Here is a 20,373-nt window from a genome sequence, read left to right as displayed (position 1 = left end):
AGCTTCCGAACGAAATGAAGTAGGTTGATAAAATTTTACTCAAATGTGTATTATGTCTGCAGGACTTTTGGTATTGAAAATGGGTGATGTAGGTCCACGTTTTGGTATAGCCCCCATGTAACGGTACCTCCCTTTTTTCGGTATTTTAGTGATTTTAGCGACATTATTCACCGGAATTGTTTCAAATTTGGTATTTGAAGTTCGTAATAGATACTGCAGCCATAGACAGAAAATTGCCTCTGCAGCTCCACGTCTTCGTATAGCCCCCATATAACGGTACCTCCCTATAATCGGTATTTTAATGATTTTAGCGGTATTATTCACCGGAATTGTTTCAAATTTGGTATTTGAAGTTCGTAATAGATACTGCAGCCTTAGACAGAAAATTATTTGTGCAGGTCCACGTCTTCGTATAGCCCCCATATAACAGTACCTCCCAATATTCGGCATTTTGATGATTTTAGCGACATTATTCACCGGAATTGTTTCAAATTTGGTATTTGAAGTTCGTAATGGATGCTACAGCCTATGACAGGAAATTGTCTATGCAGGTTTACGTCTTCGTAGAACCCCCATATTACTGTACCTTCCGATATTCGGTATTTTGATTTATTTATTAATTTTTTCCCCAAGGTTCCACTTTCAGTTTCCTTAGCTTCCCAGTGCCTACAAAATAATTGATGGCACAATTTACCATCAAAACAATAATTATTTTTATATTTTTTTCTTTTCTTCTAATCTCGAATTACTTTGGCCATCTATATAACCTCTTCATGGCTTTATTGAATTATATTTGCCTTCGGGCAATAATTATTTGATTACTCTATTCAATTTTCCTACTCCTCCTCCCCCCATTTTCAATGTTTGTTTACGAGTGTCTATCTACCCTCAATCACAAATATTAACTTTAATAAAAGTTGTCCCTATTTGGGGGATGAAAATGAAAAAATAAACTCTCAAATGTCTTCCCATAATTAAAGTTTATTTTTCCGATTTTTCTTCCTACCTTGTTATTTGCATTCTGAATCAAAAAAATTTCCCATAACCTTCTATTTATTCAATAATTACTAGTTTTTCCTTTCAATTGATATGTTGTCATTACATGGTTTCGGATATTTATTTGGAATCACAACCTGACTGATTGACTGACTGAATGAGTGACAGATTGACTGACTGGCTGAGTTGAGTGTTTGAATAAAGTAATTACCATGATGAGATTTTAATTGCTTATACTATTTCATTCGAATATGTATATTTGCATTTGATTTCAATATATGAATATATTGAAATTATTTTTGATATGGCTTTCATTTTGGATGCCTTAAACCTTCCCCTTTCCAGCCCCCATCCCCACCCCATGATTTAGTTCTTTGATGATGAGTTGAACTTTTAAGTTGTCACAATTTTGTTACATTTGAGTTCAATGTTTATTAATATTTGTTTTTCTGACATTTGTTTTTGAAAACAAATTAGGAAACACACATTAAGGAAGCACAAAAAATTTGTAAAAATATTTTTAAAAAATCCACGTTAAAAATAGTCTTTGAAAAAATATTTTTAAAAAATCCACGTTAAAAATAGTCTTCGAAAAAATATTCTTTAAAAAATCCACGTTTAAAATAGTCTTTGAAAAAATATTTTTAAAAAATCCACGTTTAAAATAGTCTTTGAAAAAATATTTTAAAAAAATCCACGTTTAAAATAGTCTTTGAAAAAATATTCTTTAAAAAATCCACGTTTAAAATAGTCTTTGAAAAAATATTCTTTAAAAAATCCACGCTTAAAATAGTCTTTGAAAAAATATTTAAAAAAAATACTCCACATTTTAAAATCTTTGCAAAAATATTTTGTCGTTTAAAATATTCCTTCAAAAAATATTTTTTAAAAATACTCTTTATTGGAAAGTCCTTGAAAAAATATTTTTTTTTTAAATATCCACGTTTAAGATAGTCCTTGAAAAAATATTTTTTTTAAATATCCACGTTTAAGATAGTCCTTTAAAAAATATTTTTAAAAAATCCACGTTTCAAGGAGTTTTTGGAAAAATGTTTTTCCAAAATCTCGGTTGGCAAGTAATTATTTGAAAAACATTTTGTAACAATTCACGTCAAAAAGAGAGTTTGGAAAAAAAAGTTGGCAATGAGTCCTTTAACAAAAATAATTTCTAAGAAACCAAGTCCTTGAAAAATATTTTTTTCCTCTTTTTTCAAAAATCCAAGCTAACAAAGAATCGTTGAAAAATATACGTTAAAAAATATTTTTCTCAAAAACCCACTTAGTAAAACATTTTGTAAGAAAGAAAATAGTCCTTGAAAATATATTTTTTAAAAGTTCCGGTGGCAAACAATCCTTGAAAAAATATTTCCTAAGAATCCAAGTTTGAAATAGCCTTTAGAAAAATATTTTTCAAAAGTCCCAATAGCAAAGGATTCTTGAAAAAAGATTCCCTAAGAATCCACTTTTGAAATTGTCCTTAGAAAAATATTTTTCAAAATTTCTTGTTTGAAAACAGTCCTCAAAAAAATATTTTCGAAGACTTCGTTTTTAAAATAGTCCTTAAAAATATATTTTCTAAGAATCCGCGTTTAAAGTAGTCCTTGAAAGAATATTGTTTCTGAAATTCACGTTTATTGGTCCTTGAAAAAATATCGTACTTGAAAAAATATTTTTTTAAAAACCACGTTTCTGTTGGTACTTGAAAAAATATTTTAAAAAATCCACGTTTCTGTTGGTACTTGAAAAAATATTTTTTTAAAAACCACGTTTCTGTTGGTACTTGAAAAAATATTTTAAAAAAATCCACGTTTCTGTTGGTACTTGAAAAAATATTTTTTTAAAAACCACGTTTCTGTTGGTACTTGAAAAATGATTTTTTTAAAAACCACGTTTCTGTTGGTACTTGAAAAAATATTTTTTAAAAATCCACCACAGTCCTTAAAAAATATTTTCGAAGACTTCGTGTTTAAAATAGTCCTTAAAAATATATTTTCTAAGAATCCGCGTTTAAAGTAGTCCTTGAAAGAATATTGTTTCTGAAATTCACGTTTATTGGTCCTTGAAAAAATATTTTAAAAAATCCATGTTTCTGTTGGTACTTGAAAAAATATTTTTTTAAAAACCACGTTTCTGTTGGTACTTGAAAAAATATTTTAAAAAATCCACGTGTCTGTTGGTACTTGAAAAAATATTTTTTTAAAAACCACGTTTCTGTTGGTACTTGAAAAAATATTTTTTTAAAAACCACGTTTCTGTTGGTACTTGAAAAAATATTTTTTAAAAATCCACGTTTCTGTTGGTACTTGAAAAAATATTTTTTAAAAATCCACGTTTCTGTTGGTACTTGAAAAAATATTTTTTAAAAATCCACGTTTCTGTTGGTACTTGAAAAAATATTTTTTAAAAATCCACGTTTCTGTTGGTACTTGAAAAAATATTTTTTAAAAATCCACCACAGTCCTTAAAAAATATTTTCGAAGACTCCGCGTTTAAAATAGTCCTTAAAAATATATTTTCTAAGAATCCGCGTTTAAAGTAGTCCTTGAAAAAATATTGTTTCTGAAATTCACGTTTATTGGTCCTTGAAAAAATATTTTAAACAAATCCACGTTTCTGTTGGTACTTAAAAAATATTTTTTAAAAATCCAATATTTCTGTTGGTACTTGAAAAAATATTATTTAAAAATCCAATATTTCTGTTGGTACTTGAAAAAATATTTTTTAAAAATCCACGTTTCTATTGATCCTTGACAAAAATATTTTTAAAAAATCCACGCTTGAATTAATCCTTGATAAAATATTCTTTAAAAATCCACGTTTCTATTGATCCTTGACAAAAATATTTTTAAAAAATCCACGCTTGAATTAATCCTTGATAAAATATTCTTTAAAAAATCCACGCTTGAATTAATCCTTGAAAAAAATATTTTTAAAAAATCCACGCTTGAATTAATCCTTGAAAAAATTATTTTTAAAAAATCCACGCTTGAATTAATCCTTGAAAAAATTATTTTTAAAAAATCCACGCTTGAATTAATCCTTGATAAAATATTCTTTAAAAAATCCACGCTTGAATTAATCCTTGAAAAAAATGTTTTTAAAAAATCCACGCTTAAATTAATCCCTGAAAAAATATTTTTAAAAAATCCACGCTTAAATTAATCCCTGAAATTTTTTTTTTAAAAAATCCACGCTTGAATTAATCTTTGAAAAAATTATTTTTTAAAAATCCACGTTTGAATTAATCTTTGAAAAAAATATTTTTTAAAAATCCACGCTTGAATTAATCCTTGAAAAAATATTCTTTGAAAAATCCACGCTTGAATTAATCCTTGAAAAAATATTCTTTAAAAAATCCACGCTTGAATTAATCCTTGAAAAAAATATTTTAAAAAAATCCACGCTTAAATTAATCCTTGAAAAATATTCTTAAAAAATTCACGCTTGAATTAATCCTTGAAAAAATATTTTTTAAAAAATCCACGCTTGAATAATTCCTTGAAAAAATATTCTTTAAAAAATCCACTCTTGAATTAATCCTTGGAAAAATATATTTAAAAAAATCCACGCTTGAATTAATCCTTGAAAAAATATTTTTAAAAAATCCACACATGAATGAATCCTTGAAAAAATATTTTTAAAAAATCCACGCCTCAGTGGATCCTTGAAAAATATTTGTAAAAAAATCCATTTAAAATATATGTTTTGAAATATTCAAACCTTTGAAAAAGTTCCTTTTCCCCCACCTTTTCCTCTTTGCCCATCTCCAGCAATATCAATTGACAATATTTCTATAATACTAAATACAATGTCAGAAACAACACCCCTCCCATCTCCTAACCTAAGAATAGTGAATAAATAATAATGGGACTGACTGACACAATAAACAATGAATGTGGCTCTAAATGGTGTAGCCAGCGTTGGCATGTAAGACGACAACAAAAAAAAACTCTCTCTCTCTCCATCTTCTGTGGCACCCAATGACATATTCAATATGATTTATGAGTGACAGTTAACTTGGGTAATGGTGAAATGCAAGGTGAGTGCGGTTGATGTTAAACAAACCTTCACTTCCCGCTCATCATACCCCAGCCCTTCTCTCTTTCTACTTCCTACCAACAAGCCTTCCTTGTTTGAAATGTGAAACTAAACAGGTTAGTGAGACATGTGTGTGTGCGTGTGTGAGGGTTTGCCGGTAAGTGTTCGGGGAATAAGGACGAGTTGTAATATAAATATGTGGGAGTGTGTATTGGTGGGGAAGGAGGAGGAGGCAATTTGTGCCTATCGCTGGTTATGGGAATTGTATTTCAAAGGAGCGTTTTTGTTGCTGTTGTCGTTGTTGTTGCTCGAGCTTGTTGAACATTAAAACAACCTTTACATAGATATCAATTACTTGTAAAAAGGAAATGTATTTAGTCACATAAATAAAAATATATGTGTGTATGTGTGAGTACTGTATTGAGGAGTGTGTTGCGAGTGTGTATGTGTGTCTCGGTGTAATGGAAGAATGTGCAAGTGTCCAAATGTATGTCCATGCTTGAACACTTATTTCACATGCCATAACACTCATATTCATGGGCATCTTGGAAGTCGCACTCAAGCATACAAACAAACGAGCAGATATCAATAAATGTTCCAACAAATGTTAAATATGAGATATTGCAGTAAGGAAATGATATTTTTTCGGACAATTTTTTGAATGACCTTTAAAGCAATAAATGTGGCAGCTTTTTTGAAACAATTCAATTATGGAGGGAAGGGAAAGGACATTTTTACGAAAAAAAAAAAAATTCCGAATGACCTTTAAAGCTATAAATATGGGATTTTTTTGAAACAATTTATGAAGGACTGTATATTTCTTAAGAACAATTTTCAAAGGACTTTCAATGCCAAAATTGTGAGTTTCTTAAGAAAAATTTTTGAAGGACCTCCCAAGCTAAAACTTTGGATTATTTCAATTATTTATTTAAAAGAGCTTGAAGGTCCTTTAATGAAAATGAAAAGTTTTGAGGAACGTCATAAACCCAGTAAACAATTTTTTTCCGACTACTGTGATTTTAGATCCTCTTCCTTTCCAGCAATAAAGGTGGATTTTATAGCAAAAGTTTTTCCACATTTAGGTGGGTTTAATAATAAAAATTGCTGAAAGTCCTCCCAAAACAGAGACGTGGAAGATTTATCTTTTGGAACATCTCAATCTACAAAAGTGGTTATTAAAAAAAAAAAAAAAAAAAAAAATTGGAAGATTTTCCGGCAATGAACATGAATTTTTTATAAATACTTTTTTATATGAACTTCCCTGCCAGAAAAATGGATTTTTAAAAGATTATCTTAAGGACCTAAGCGTAAGAAATAAGCGTTGATATTTAAAGACATTTTTCTGAAGGACTTTCTACGGCAACAAATGTGGACTTTCTACAATTTTTTTAACATCTTTCCAAGTAATAATTCCGATTTTTTAGGATATTTTTAAGAAATTTAAATGTAAAAGTGTATTTTTTGAAGAGTTTTCTTTTAAATGTCCTACCAAATAATTAACGTGGATAACAAATTTAACATGGATAACAAAAATGTTCCCAAGGAAAATTTTCTGATTGCAATAGCCGTGGATTTGTAGACTAATTACTTTGAAGGATCTACGAAGCAATTTACGTCAGTATTTAAGAAAATAAATGTGAAGGAACTTCCCAGCACTAATGGTGCCTTTTTCTAGGAATAATTTTAAAGGATCTTCCAAAAAAATTTAGTGGACAATTTTTTTGGGGAACGCTCCGAACCAGAAATGTGGGAAAGGTATATTTAAAAAAAAAAAAAAAAAAAAAAAAAAAAAAAAAAAATTGTTTTTAGAGGACCTTCCGACTAGAAGAGGAAAATTTTCAAAAAAAATTTCTCAAGAATTTTCTAAGCAATAAACGTATATATTTTTTAAGAATAATTTCTTAAGGAAATTTCAGAACATGAACATGGATTAAAAAATTAAATTCGAAGGACTTCCTTTAAAAAAAAAAAAAATGTTTGCCAGGACTTCCAGTTAATAAACGGGGAAATTCGAAACTATAACCTTAACATTTATGACCTTACTGTAAAGAAAATTTCAGCCCATCAACGTAGCATTTAAGGCACGATTTTCTAAGGACCTAAAAAAACACAAAGAAACCTGGGAGGGATCTTTCAACCCATTAACGTGTATTTAAAAACAAAAGGATCTCCCTTCCCATAAATTGCGATTTTGCTTACAAGAATTTCATGAGTTCTAGACCTGAGAGTGGATTTCGTTTTTTAATGGCAAGGACATTATATGACTTCAAAAAATATTTTAAGGACCTTTTAAGTACTACACGTGGACTTTTTGATTTGAAGCCGCTCTCACGATTAAATTATTTTCAGTGAATTTTTAGAACATTCAACACAGTCCATTTTTTTTCTAAACATCAAGGACCTTTGATGATTTTATTTTTTTTTTTTTTTTGATTTTATAGGACCTTCTTAGTGACAGACTCAGATTTTTTTGTTATATTTTAAGGATATTTCATGATTTAACAATAGTTTTTAAGATCCATTCTGGGACACAAAAAGTTGGACTTCTTAAGAATAGTTTTTAAGGACCTTTTTATCAAGATCCAATCAGCTTTTTTAAAGATTTTTTTCGATCCTTGCGCCAGGCTATCTTAAGAATATTTTTAAGGATCTTTTTGAGCCATAAGTTCTATAATCGAGGATCTTTTTTTGAGCTGCAAGTGCGGAGTACTTGAAGACTCTTGGCGCCACAGACATGATATTTTAAGATGTTGTTTTTAAGACCGCAAATATTTTTGAAGGATTTTCCGGACCCTTAAAGTAATAGACTTGAATTTATCTAAATTTCAAATACCCTTCAGGATTTTTACGAATAATTTTTTAGGACCTTCCACGGCAACAAACGTCGTTCTTTTAAGCGTATTTTTTTCAAGTACCTTCCAGAACCAAAAACGTGAAACTTTTATCAGCATTTTGTCAAGATCCCGTAAAGGCCATTAACTCGTTTTTAAAAATATTTTCAATGATTTTTCTTGGCCACATGGATTTTTTCAAATAGAAGTGGTTCAATATTATTTTGGTGCCATTCGGAAGAGTATTTGATGAGTATTTTAAGGATCTTTCCGAGCCATAAAACGAGTTCTTTCAAAATATATTTTCAAGGAATTTTCAGGGCCACAGGGCCAGGTAAACCATAGAATAGTTTCCCAATAATTGTTCAGGCTGCAGCCTTAAATTTTAAGTGTTTTTAAGACCTTTACGGATTGGTAATATCAAGGGACTTAGGGACTTTTTCGGGCCTTTCAAGTAGTAAGCATGAATTTTTTCACCTTTCTGCCTTAACAAAAAAAAAATACTTTTTCCTGGTTTCAGAATCTTCTAAATTTTCAAGAACTTTTCAGTGTCACAATAGTGTATTTGAATTTAATTAAAGAATATTTTTTACAGAACTTTAAAAAAGTCACAAGCGTTAGAACAAGGACTTTTCAGAACATGTATTTCTCAAGAAAATTTTTTAATAACTTTCGGACCATTCATGGTATCTAAAGCTTTGACTGTGCAAGGAATATATTTTCTAGGATCTTTCAATACTACAACCATGGATTTTTTTGAAGGACCTGTGGAGGCCAAAACGAGTATTTTTATGAGACTAATTAAAAGACACAAGCGTGGACAATTTCAAACTAATTCCTAAGGATTTTATAAGTTCCTCTCAAAGCTACAATCCTGTTTTTATGTCAATATGTCCTTCAAGGACAAACGAAAATTTATGAAAAAATATTTTTTGAACATTTCAATGCCGGAAACGTTGATATTTTATTCAAAAATTTTCTGAGGACTTTTTATTGCTTTAAAACCGAAATTTTTTGAAAATTTTGTGAAGGTCCTTCCATGCAAACAACATTGAACTTTTAGAAAATTTGCTCTTTCAGGGAGGGAACGAGGCTCGTCTCTTGTTCTATGAAAATGTGAAATAAAAACTTTTAAAGGACATATTAATTTCAAATTTTTGATAGAACAAGAACGCAGATCCTCTTTTTGTTACGGATCGATCTTAATTTTTCAACATATCTTTAAGGATCAATCTGCGCCAAACCTAATTTTTGCAGGATTTTTATTATGAATGATACATATTCCTGAAAATGCTCATATTATCCTTTATGGCCATGTCACTTACAATAATGTTGTTGTCTCATAGAAAACAATACATACATATATCATGACATTATTTGGCAGGTTCTATAGACTCCGCAGACGAACGACCATTAAATGAATATGAATTTGTTATTGAACTAAATATTTGACGACAAGCTATGTTTTACATGTTCAACATGAATTATCCAAAACAACAACAACGACGACAACAACAATAGCAACAACAAAAAAATTAACATTGTTGTGATTAAAATGCAGGCCAGGAATGTAGTTCATCGATGATGATGATGATGATTGTGTTAATGATGACGATAAAGATATGCTAAGGACACATAAAAGATGGATTTCAACACGCAAGGCACGCAACAGTCCTGTCTAGGAATTCGATGGCTTGTTAATTTTTAGGCAAGAATAGTGAGCGGGGGAGTCGTCAGACACATTAATTATGGATGTTTGTGGTGGAACAGTGAAAAACATGTCAAAGGATGTAACCCTTTGAAATGAATTAACATTTGTCGTTTTTTTTTTTTTTTTTTTTTTTTGAGTGCAGTTCGAAAATTGTATGCAATGCAGGTTTTTCGTTGCTCAAAAACTAAAAATAACACGCTTCTATCCAGAAAATAACTACTTTCTTTAATAAGTCTTTAATAAAAACGGCACGAGGAAGTTCTTTAAAAAAATCCAGATTGAGATTACGATTGTCCTCGTTTATTTTAAGAAAGATCCCTAAAAAATAAAAATGTAAAAAATCTACGTTTATTTTAAGGAGGGTCCTTAAAAAAAATAAAAATTTTAAAAATTTACTTTTATTTTAAGGAGGGTCCTTAAAAAAATAGAAATTTTAAAAATTCACGTTTATTTTAAAAAAGGTCCTTAAAAATAAATTTTTTAAAATATCACGATTATTTTAAGGCAGATCCTTTAAAAAAATAAAAATATTAAAAATTCACATTTATTTTGAGGAAGGTCCTTTAAAAAATAAAAATATTAAAAATTCACATTTATTTTAAGGCAGGTCCTTTAAAAAATAAAAATATTAAAAATCCTCGTTTATTTGAGGCAGGTTCTTAACAAAAAAAATTTAAAAATCTACGTTTATTTTTAACCAGGTCTTTAACAAAAAAATTTAAAAATCCTCGTTTATTTGAGGCAGGTTCTTAACAAAAAAATTTAAAAATCTACGTTTATTTTTAACCAGGTCTTTAACAAAAAAATTAAAAAATCCACGTTTATTTTATGGAAGGTCCTTAAAAAATAAAAATGTTAAAAATCTACGTCTATTTTAAGGAGGTTTCTTAAAAAAATAAAAATATTAAATATCCACGCTTATTTTAAGGAAGGTTCTTGAAAAATAAAAATATTAAAAATCCACGTTTATTTTAAGGAGTATCCTTAAAAAATGAAAATATTAAAAATTCACGTTTATTTAAGGCAGGTTCTTTAAAAAATAAAAATATTAAAAATCCACTTTTAATTTAAGGCAGGTCCCTTAAAAAATGAAAATATTAAAAATCCTCGTTTATTTGAGGCAGGTTCTTAACAAAAAAAAATTTAAAAATCTACGTTTATTTTTAACCAGGTCTTTAACAAAAAAATTTAAAAATCCACGTTTATTTTATGAAAGGTCCTTAAAAAATAAAAATTTAAAAAATCCACGTTTATTTTGAGGCAGGTCCTTAACAAAAAAACAAAAAATTAAAAATCCACGTTTATTTTGAGGCAGGTCCCTAACAAAAAAAAAAATCAAGTTTATTTCCTGGCAGGTCCTTGGAAAAAAATAATTTATAGAAATCAACGTTTATTGACTGGAAGGTCCTGGTTAACAATTTATTTTTAAAAATCCACATTTTTTGCTTTGAAGGTCCTTGAGACAAAATAAGTAAAAAATCCACAATTTTTCGTTTGAAGGTCCCTGAGAAAAATAGATAAAAATTCAAAATTTTTCGCTTGAAGGTCCTTGAGAAAAATAAATGTAAAAATCCAAGTTTATTGATAGGAAGATGCTTGGGAAAATTATTTAAAAAATCCACGTTTATTGATAGGAAGATGCTTGGGAAAAATTAATTAAAAAATCCCTGTTTATTGCTTGACAGGTCCTTAAGAAAAATTTATTTAAAAATATCCCTTTTTGGCTTGGAAGGTCCTCGGAAAAAATTAATTAAAAAATCCACGTTTATTGCTTGGATGGTCCTTGAAAAAAATTAAATTTTAAAATCCACGTTTAATACTTAAGATGTTTTTGAAAAAAAAAAATAATAATAATAAATTTAAAAATCGTAGTTTATTACTTAAGAGGTCCTTGAAAGGAATTAATTCAAAAATCCACGTTTATTGCTTAGAAGGTCCTTAAAAAATATCAATTTAAAATTCCCTGTTTATTACTTGAAAGGTCCTTAAGAAAAATTATTTTAAAAATCTAAAAAAAATAAAAAATCCGCTTTTCGCTTGAAAGATCCGTGAGAAAAATTAATTTTAAAATCCACGTTTATTCCTTAGATGGTCCTAGAAAAAAACATAATTTAGAAATCCACGTTTATTGTTTGGAAGGCCCTTGTAGAAAATTATTTTTAAAAAATATTCGCGATTTAGCTTGGAACGTCCTTGAGAACAATTAATTTTAAAATCCATGTTTCTTGCTTGGAGGGAGCTTGAGAAAAATTAAAGAAAAAATTAATTTAAGACTCCACGTTTATTGCTTGGAAGGTCCTTGAGAAAAATTAATATAAAATGCATGTTTATTGCTTGAAAGGTCCTTGAGAAAAATTATTTAAAAAATCCAAAAATTAAAAAAAAAATAAAAATCCGTTTTTCGCTTGAAAGGTCCTTGAGAAAAATTAATTTGAAAATCCACGTTTATTGCTTGAAATGTCCTTGAGAAAAATATATTTAAAAATCCAAGTTTATTGCTTGGAAGGTCCTTTAGAAATAATAATTAAAAAATCTACGTTTGTTACTTAAAAAGTCCTTGCGAAAAAATTATTAAAAAATCCACGTTTATTGCTTGAAAGGTCTTTGAGAAAATTTGATAAAAAAAAATCCACGTTTATTGCTTGGAAGGTCCTTGCGAAAAAATTATTAAAAAATTCACGTTTCATGTTTGGAAGGTCGTTAAGAAAAATTAATCTAAAAATCCACGTTTATGGCTTGAGAAAAATTAATTTCAAAATCCATCTTTGGTGCTTGGAATGTCCTTGAGAATTTTTTTTTAAATATCCACGTTTTCAGTTTGGAATGCCCATGGAAAAATTTATTTAAATATCCACGTTTATTGCTTGGAAGGTCCTTAAGAAAAATTTATTTAAAAATCCACGTTTATAGCTTGGAAGGTCCTTGAGAAAAATAATTAAAAAATCGAAGCTTCTTGTAAAAAATTAATTTAAAAACAATCCACGTTCTTCCCTTCGGATGTCCGTGAGAGAAATTGAGAAATCCAAGTTCATTTTAAGGATGGCCCTTGATAATGCCCGTTTATTTAATTCTCAGAAAATTCCCGTAGTCCTTAAAAATGTCCTTCATTTAGTTTGAATATTTTCTGTTAATTACAAAATATTTTCTCACAACTTACTCAATAATAATCTTTTATTTATTTTGAAAACTCTTTGAATATCCTAGTACTAAGTCCTTTTAATAAAGAAAATATTTATATTTCCTAATGAAGCCTCTTTCGAACGATTCACATGAAACTTATTTTCCTATTTTCTTTTCATTTTCTTTGCAGCTAATCAAAATCAAAACAATTTGAACAAAATTTTACAAACATTTTGGTGAATAAATATAGTCAACATTCAACGAAAAATCAAAAGCAGAAAATTTCTGGCGCACACACACACAGAGTAAGTACATTTTTCCACTAAATCTTCATAATTTTATCTCTTTGAAGACGTTGTTTTCCCTCAAACATCCTAAGCAATGCTCAACGATAATTAGCCAAAGGACAGGATACGCTTACGTCGAAAGTTCTTTGCCACCAGGACTCGGTGGGTAGGCGATGGTGGTAGGACCATTTAAAACTTTTGACTTAGCCCAAATGTCCTTGTTTGCATTTATCGATGATGTTTATGACTGCTAATGACATTGTGACAGTTTTATGCTATTCCATCCTTGGCAATGTTATTGGACCGATGAAGACACTTTTAATGTTTGGCTGCTCATTAAAAATGCAGGGGAGGTCCTTTTGAATGGAGGTGGAAAGCAATTAGATAGAGAAATATGTGGGAGGAGATTAAAGGACCCTAGAGGACCTCTAAATAGGTGTGATTGAGCTTTTCTAGTTCTTTGTAAATTGTTTTAAAATTGCACACAATTTTGGTTCTTTGAGTATTTGAAAAAAAAAATATTTTTTAAAAATTTAAGGGTTAATTTAAAAATCCACATTTATTGCTTGGAAGTTCCTTGAGAAAATTCATTAAAAAATTCATGTTTATTGCTTGGAAGGTCCTTGAGAAAATTCAATGAAAAATCCACGTTTATTGTTTGGAAGGTCCTCGAGAAAAATTAATTTAAAAATCCACGTTAAACTCTTGTAAGGTCCTTGGGAAAAATTAATTTAAAAATCCACGTCTAATGCATTAGAAAATCATTTCAAAATCCACGTTTATTGTATGGAAGATCTTGAGAAAAATTAATTTAAAAATCCACGTTTATTTTTGGAAGGTCTTTGAGAAATGTTATTTAAATAATCCACGTTTAATGCTTGGAATGTCCTTGAGAAAGATTAATTTAAAAAGATCCGCGTTTATTGCTTAAAAGGTCCTTGAGAAAAATTTATTTAAAAATCCATGTTTATTGTTTGGAATGTTCTTGAGAAAAATTCATTTAAAAATCCACGTTTATAGATTGGAAGGTCCTTGGGAATAATAATTTAAAAATCCTCATTTATTGCTAGGAGGGTCTTTTAGATAAAATAATTTAAAAATCCACGTTTATTGCTTGGAAGACCCTTGAGAAAAATTAATTTAAAAATCCACATTTATTTTTTGAAAGGTCCTTGAGAAGAATTCATTTAAAAATCCACATTTATTTCTTGAAAGGTCCTTGAGAAAGCTTAATTAAAAATCCACGTTTTTCGCTTGGAAGGTCCTTGACAACAACAATTAATAAAAAATACACATTTTTTTCGCCTGGACGGTCATTGAAAAAAAAAATAGTTAAAAAGTCCCTTGCTTGGAAGGTCCTTGAGAAAAATTCAATTAAAAATCCACGTTTATTGCTTGAATGGTCCTTCAGAAAGATTATTTAAAAAAGATTATTTAAAGAAATTAATTTAAAAAATCTGCCATTAATGCTAGGAAGGACCTTTTAGGAATATTTTTAAAGACCAATAAACGTGGATTTTTGAAATATATTTTTTCAAGGATCAATAAACGTAGATTTTTGAAATATATTGTTTCAAGGATCAATAAACGTGGATTTTTTAAATATATTTTGTCAAGGATCAGTACGTGGATTTTTTAAATATATTTTGTCAAGGATCAGTACGTGGATTATTTTTAAATTATATTTTTGCACAGACCAATAAACTAGGATTTTTTTAATCAATTTTTTTTCAAGGACCAATACACGTGATTTTTCTTTTAAATATTTTTCAAAGAAAGAAAATATTTTTTAAAATACTCTTTGCCAATGTGGATTTTTAAAAAATATTTGTTTAACGATTATTTTAAACGCGGATTCTTGAAAAATATTTTTTCAAGGAATCTTTGCCGACGTGGATTTTTGAAAAGTATTTTTCAAAGGACTCCTTGCCAACGTGATGCTTAAAAATATTTTTCCAATGACTCTTTGAAGCGTGGATTGTTAGAAAATATTTTTCCTAGAACCATTTGCCGAAGTTGGTTTTTTTTTAATTTATTATTCAAGGAGTAATTATTATTTATTGTTATAAAATATTTTTCAAGAGACTCTCTGCCAACGTGAATTTTTGAAAAATTTTTTCCACTCTTTGTCAACGTTTTTAAAGGTCTCTTTGGAATATTTTTCCAAGGACTCTTTGCCAACGGGGTTTTTTATTTTTTCAAAGACTATTTGAAATGTGGATTGTTTGGAAATATTTTTCCAAGGACTCTTTGGCATGTGGATTTTTGAAAAATGTCTTCCAAGAAGTCTTTGCGACGTATATTTTTGAAACGTATATTTTTGAAACGTGGATTTTTTGGAACGTGGATTTTTTAAAAATATTTTTTCTAGAACTGTTTTAAACATAGATTTTTGAAAAATGTGTTTCCAGGACTATTCTAAAAGTGGATCCTTAAAAATATTCTCCCAAGAACTCTTTGCCAACGTGGATTTTTGGAAAATATTTTAAAGGACTCTTTGCCAAGGTGGATTTCTTAAAAATATATTTTCAAAGACTCCTTGCCAAGGTGGATTTCTCAAAAATATATTTTCAAAGACTCCTTGCCAAAGCGAATCTTAAAAATATTTTTCTAGGACTATCTCAACGTCAATTGTCTGAAAATATTTTTGTAAGGACTCTGTGCGATGTGGACTTAAAAAAAATATTTTCCAAGGACTCTTTGGCATGTGGATTTTTGAAAAATAGTTTTCCAAGGATTTTTTAGAACATGCATTTTTTCAACAATGTGGATTTTTTTCAAAATATTTTTCTAGGACTATCTCAAACGTAAATTGTCTGAAAATATTTTTGTAAGGACTCTGTGCGATGTGGACTTAAAAAAAATATTTTCCAAGGACTTGTTGGCATGTGGATAGTTTTCCAAGGATTTTTTAGAACGTGCATTTTTTTCAACAAAGTGGATTTTTTTCAAAATATTTTTCTAGGACTATCTCAAACGTAAATTGTCTGACAATATTTTTCTAAGGACTCTTTGCCAACGTGGATTTAAAAAAATATTTTCCAAGGATTCAAAGGACTTTTTGGAACGTGGGTTTTTGAAAAATATTTTTTCAAGGACTATTTTGGAATGCGCATTTTTTAAAAAAAAAATATTTTTTCAAGGACTATTTTAAGCGTGGATTTTTGAAAAATATTTTTTCTGAAGCTATTTTAAAAGGGGATTTTTGAAAAATATTTTTTCAAGGACTCATTGCCAAAGTGGATCTTTTTAAAAATATTTTTCTAGGACTACCTCAAACGTAAATTGTCAAAAAATATTTTTTCAAGGGCTCTTTGCGACGTGGATTTAAAAAAATATATAATTTTCCCAGGATTTTTTAAAAATATTTTTCCAAAAACTTTTTGGAACGCGTATATTTTAAAAATATTTTCCCAAGGAGTCTTTGTCGACTTGGAATTTTGACAAAATTTTTTTCAAGGACCATTTGGAACGTAAATTGTTAGAAAATATTTCTAAGGACTCTTTGATTTTTTAAATTTTTTTCAAGGGCTCTTTGAACCGTGATTTTTTTAAAAATATTTTTTCAATACTCTTTGAAACGTGGATTTTTGAAAAATTATTTTTTCAAGTATTAATCAAAAAAAAAGGATTTTTGAAAAATATTTTTCCAAGGACCCTTTGCCAACGTGGATTTAAAAAAAAAATTATTTTTCAAGTATTATTTAAAAAGGAGATTTTTGAAAAATATTTTTTCTAGAAAAATTTCAGAAGTGGATTGTTAGAAAATGTTTTTTCAAGGACTTTCTGTTTTCTGGAGTTTTCAAAAATATTTTGTCAAGGACTATTTTAAAGTTGCGTCCTTAGAAAATATTTTCAAGGATTCCTTGCCAACGGGGATTTTGGAAAAATATTTTTTGATGAATTTTTTAAACACGGAGTCTTAGAAATTGGAAAGTCCTTTAGAAAAATTAATTTAAAAATTCAAGTTTTCAATATATTTCAGCCTAGAAAAACATATTGGCGCACAAATCCACAATCCCTATCCCATCCTCATTTCTCTTAAGACTTTTAGCCATGGTCTTATTTATAACAATCTCTAAAATGCCAATAAGTCATCTCAGCTATTATGCCGCCAATAATAATAATGATGATGGTGATGCTTTCAATACTTATAATTTTCCTCGGTATGGATTCAACCCACAACAATTTTCTTGACTTTGAGCGATTACTTTCTTAAGGTTATACCGAGAAAGTGAGATTGGCAATGAGGGACAGAGGCTGCAGAGGTGGAGAGAGGGAATTTCAAAAGGATTGCTAAAGGTAAACATAGACACAAAAGTTTTAAACGCCCATTTTGTAGAACGCCCTCCTCCCCCCTCTCCTGCCAGCGTTTGACTGTGCCATCAAAATTGGCAAATTTTCCATTCATCTACGGTTGGCATATTGCTATTTTTGCTACCATGAATATAATCAGTATGAGCTGAGTGGTTGGCTGGCTGGCTGGCATGCGGGATAGCTCTTTGGCGGGATGACTTCTGTTGCTTTCTTGCCAAACAGCTGCTATTTCCAACGCTACCAGCTTTGAAGCCCTTAACTTCTGGGTTGGTTGGCTGACTGGCTGATGGGTGGGTTGGCTGATGGGTGGGTTGGCTGGTTGGCTGCTCGGTTGTCGCCTAAGTCATCGTGCGGTTATTTAACCATGTTTGATAATGGCTTGAAATTGTGGTTTGCATATTTTATAAGCAATTACATTTACTCGGGCTTTTAAGACGGCGACTTTCGTTCACGTACAAACAACAAGGCGGCAGGGCAGGACTCATCCCTGCCGTTACGCACAGACCTCCTGCTTGCACGCACACATTTTCATTTATCCTCATACTTCTCCTCCCCCACCCCCTGTTGAAATGCCTTTTATGCCTTGATATGCCTTTTTGGAATAGCAAGCTACATATCCCTAAGACACATCCTCTGATCTCCATATGCCATGGCAAAATTTCCATCTTCCACCCCCCGCACCATCCCTCATCGGCATCATCGTCATCCACCTTTCGCTGGCATCCCGAAACGTTTATTTACTTGAAGACGTGTTTATTGATAGGCCTATTTTGTGCCACTTGGTTTCCGTTTCCTCCACACGTGACTTTTGCCAGTTGCTCAGGTTATTGTTAGCGTTGTTGTTGTTGTTCATATTGGTTAATATATCAACAGCCACAGGAGTTGTCTATCATCCGTTGAAAAACAAAAAAAAAATATATAAAAAAATAACGAAGGTGTATTTTCTCATGGAGGTGGCTTGGTAGCCTGTCTGTTTTTTTTTTTTTGTTATTCAAATGATTTTTTTTAACTTTGTTGTTGTTGTTGCTGTTTTCATTTTTTTTTTTTTTTGTTTACTCTTCCTTGGAAATCTACGCATATGTTAAAAATTTCCACAATTATTATTTACCTCCACAGCGCCATTCATCTTTGATGATGGATTAGTAAAAAATATTGCAAAAATATGCCAGCAATCAATATTTTTTTTTTTTTGAATTTTAAGAAGCTATCACATATGCAAAAATATTTTTTAGAGGGGGCCTTGAAGGGTATGAGGACGGGACTTTATTTATGGCATAATAAATAAGTTTAAGTATTTTTAAAATTCACCAACAATTTTTCCCTTGAGATGGTGAGTCGTTAGAAAGCATATAAATAAATATGTCGATAAGTGACTGATTATCACTGTCCAGGAAAAATGATGGCTTCACTTTGTTCGGAATTTTCCATAAAATTTATAAAAAGGAAATCCTTTGTGGATACTTTGAGGAAATACATTTTATTTTGGAAAAAATACCTTTGGAGAGCTCTACATTTTTTTAAAGACCAAAGAACGTGGATTTTTTAAAAATATTTTTTTAAAGACCAATCATAAACGTGGAGTTTTTAAAGACCAACCATAAACGTGGATTTTTTAAAAATATTTTTTTAAAGACCAACCATAAACGTGGATTTTTTAAAGACCAACCATAAATGTGGATTTTTTAAAAATATTTTTTTAAAGACCCGCCATAAAAGTGGATTTTTTAGAAATATTTTTTTAAAGACCAACCATAAACGTGGATTTTTTAAAAATATTTTTTCAAACACCAACTATAAACGTAGATTTTTTAAAAATATTTTTTTAAGGATCAACTATAAACGTGGATTTTTTAAGAATATTTTTTTAAAGACCAACCATAAGCGTTAATTTTTTAAAAATATTTTTTTAAAGACCAACCAATAAGCGTTGATTTTTTAAAAATATTTTTTAAAGACCAACCATAAACGTGGATTTTTTAAATATATTTTTTAAACACCCACTATAAATTTGGATTTTTTAAAAATACTTTCTTAAAGACCAACCATAAACGTGGATTTTTTAAAAATATTTTTTTAAAGACCAACTATAAACGTGGATTTTTTAAAAATATTTTTTTAAGACCAACCATAAACGTGGATTTTTTAAAAATATTTTTTTAAAGACCAACTATAAACGTGGATTTTTTAAAAATATTTTTTTAAAGGCCAAGTATAAATTTGGATTTTTTAAAAATATTTTTTTAAAGGCCAAGTATAAATTTGGATTTTTTAAAAATATTTTTTTAAAGGCCAAGTATAAATTTGGATTTTTTAAAAATATTTTTTTAAAGGCCAAGTATAAATTTGGATTTTTTAAAAATATTTTTTTAAAGGCCAAGTATAAATTTGGATTTTTTAAAAATATTTTTTTAAAGACCAACCATAAACGTTTTTTGGATAAATGTGGATTTTTTAAAAGTATTTTTTTAAAAGACCAACTATAAACGTGGATTTTTTAAAAATATTTTTTAAAGACCAACTATAAACGTAGATTTTTTAAAAATATCTATTTAAACGCCAACTATAAACGTAGATTTTTTAAAAATATCTTTTTAAACACCAACTATAAACGTAGTTTTTTTAAAAATATCTTTTTAAACACCAACTATTCAAAACAATTCGTTAAAAAATTAAGTCGATGAGGGAAATTTAACCACATAATATTTTCTTAAATGGTTATTATTCTCACCCTCCCCTTATTTCCTTAAATGAAGGGATTGGAAACCTCGAACGTTCATTGAATTAAACAGACGCACTTAAATTGTCATATGTCTTTATATCTGTACCAACATTTAAACTAATTAAACTTAAGTTTGTCATAGCAGAACGCCCCCGGCACATATGATGAACCGCAAAGGAAATTTATTATTTCGCAAAAGGGAAATAGCGAGGGCAGTTCCAGAAGTTTACAAAAATAATTCTTTTAACCCAGCCTAGAAATTGGTCCTTGAAAAATATTTTTAAAAAATCCGCATTTGAAGAATGGTCCTCAAAAAATATATTTAAAAAATACGCTTTTAAAGGATGCTCTTTT

At 29.2% G+C, this 20,373-nt stretch overlaps 1 protein-coding gene across 1 annotated transcript in view; it reads left to right on the top strand.

The window, feature by feature from the left end:
* Window positions 1–20,373, top strand: part of LOC101901057 (tyrosine-protein phosphatase Lar) — an 898,201-nt gene that overhangs the window by 166,395 nt on the left and 711,433 nt on the right. Inside the window, exon 2 of the mRNA XM_059125202.1 lies at window positions 12,887–13,001. The gene's annotated coding sequence lies outside the window, so the exon portion shown is untranslated. The remainder of the gene's footprint in view (window positions 1–12,886; window positions 13,002–20,373) is intronic.

This window comes from Musca domestica, unplaced genomic scaffold, assembly GCF_030504385.1.
Source record: "Musca domestica strain aabys unplaced genomic scaffold, Musca_domestica.polishedcontigs.V.1.1 32, whole genome shotgun sequence".
Classification (NCBI taxonomy): domain Eukaryota; kingdom Metazoa; phylum Arthropoda; class Insecta; order Diptera; family Muscidae; genus Musca; species Musca domestica.
This window is presented reverse-complemented; position numbering and strand designations above follow the sequence as displayed.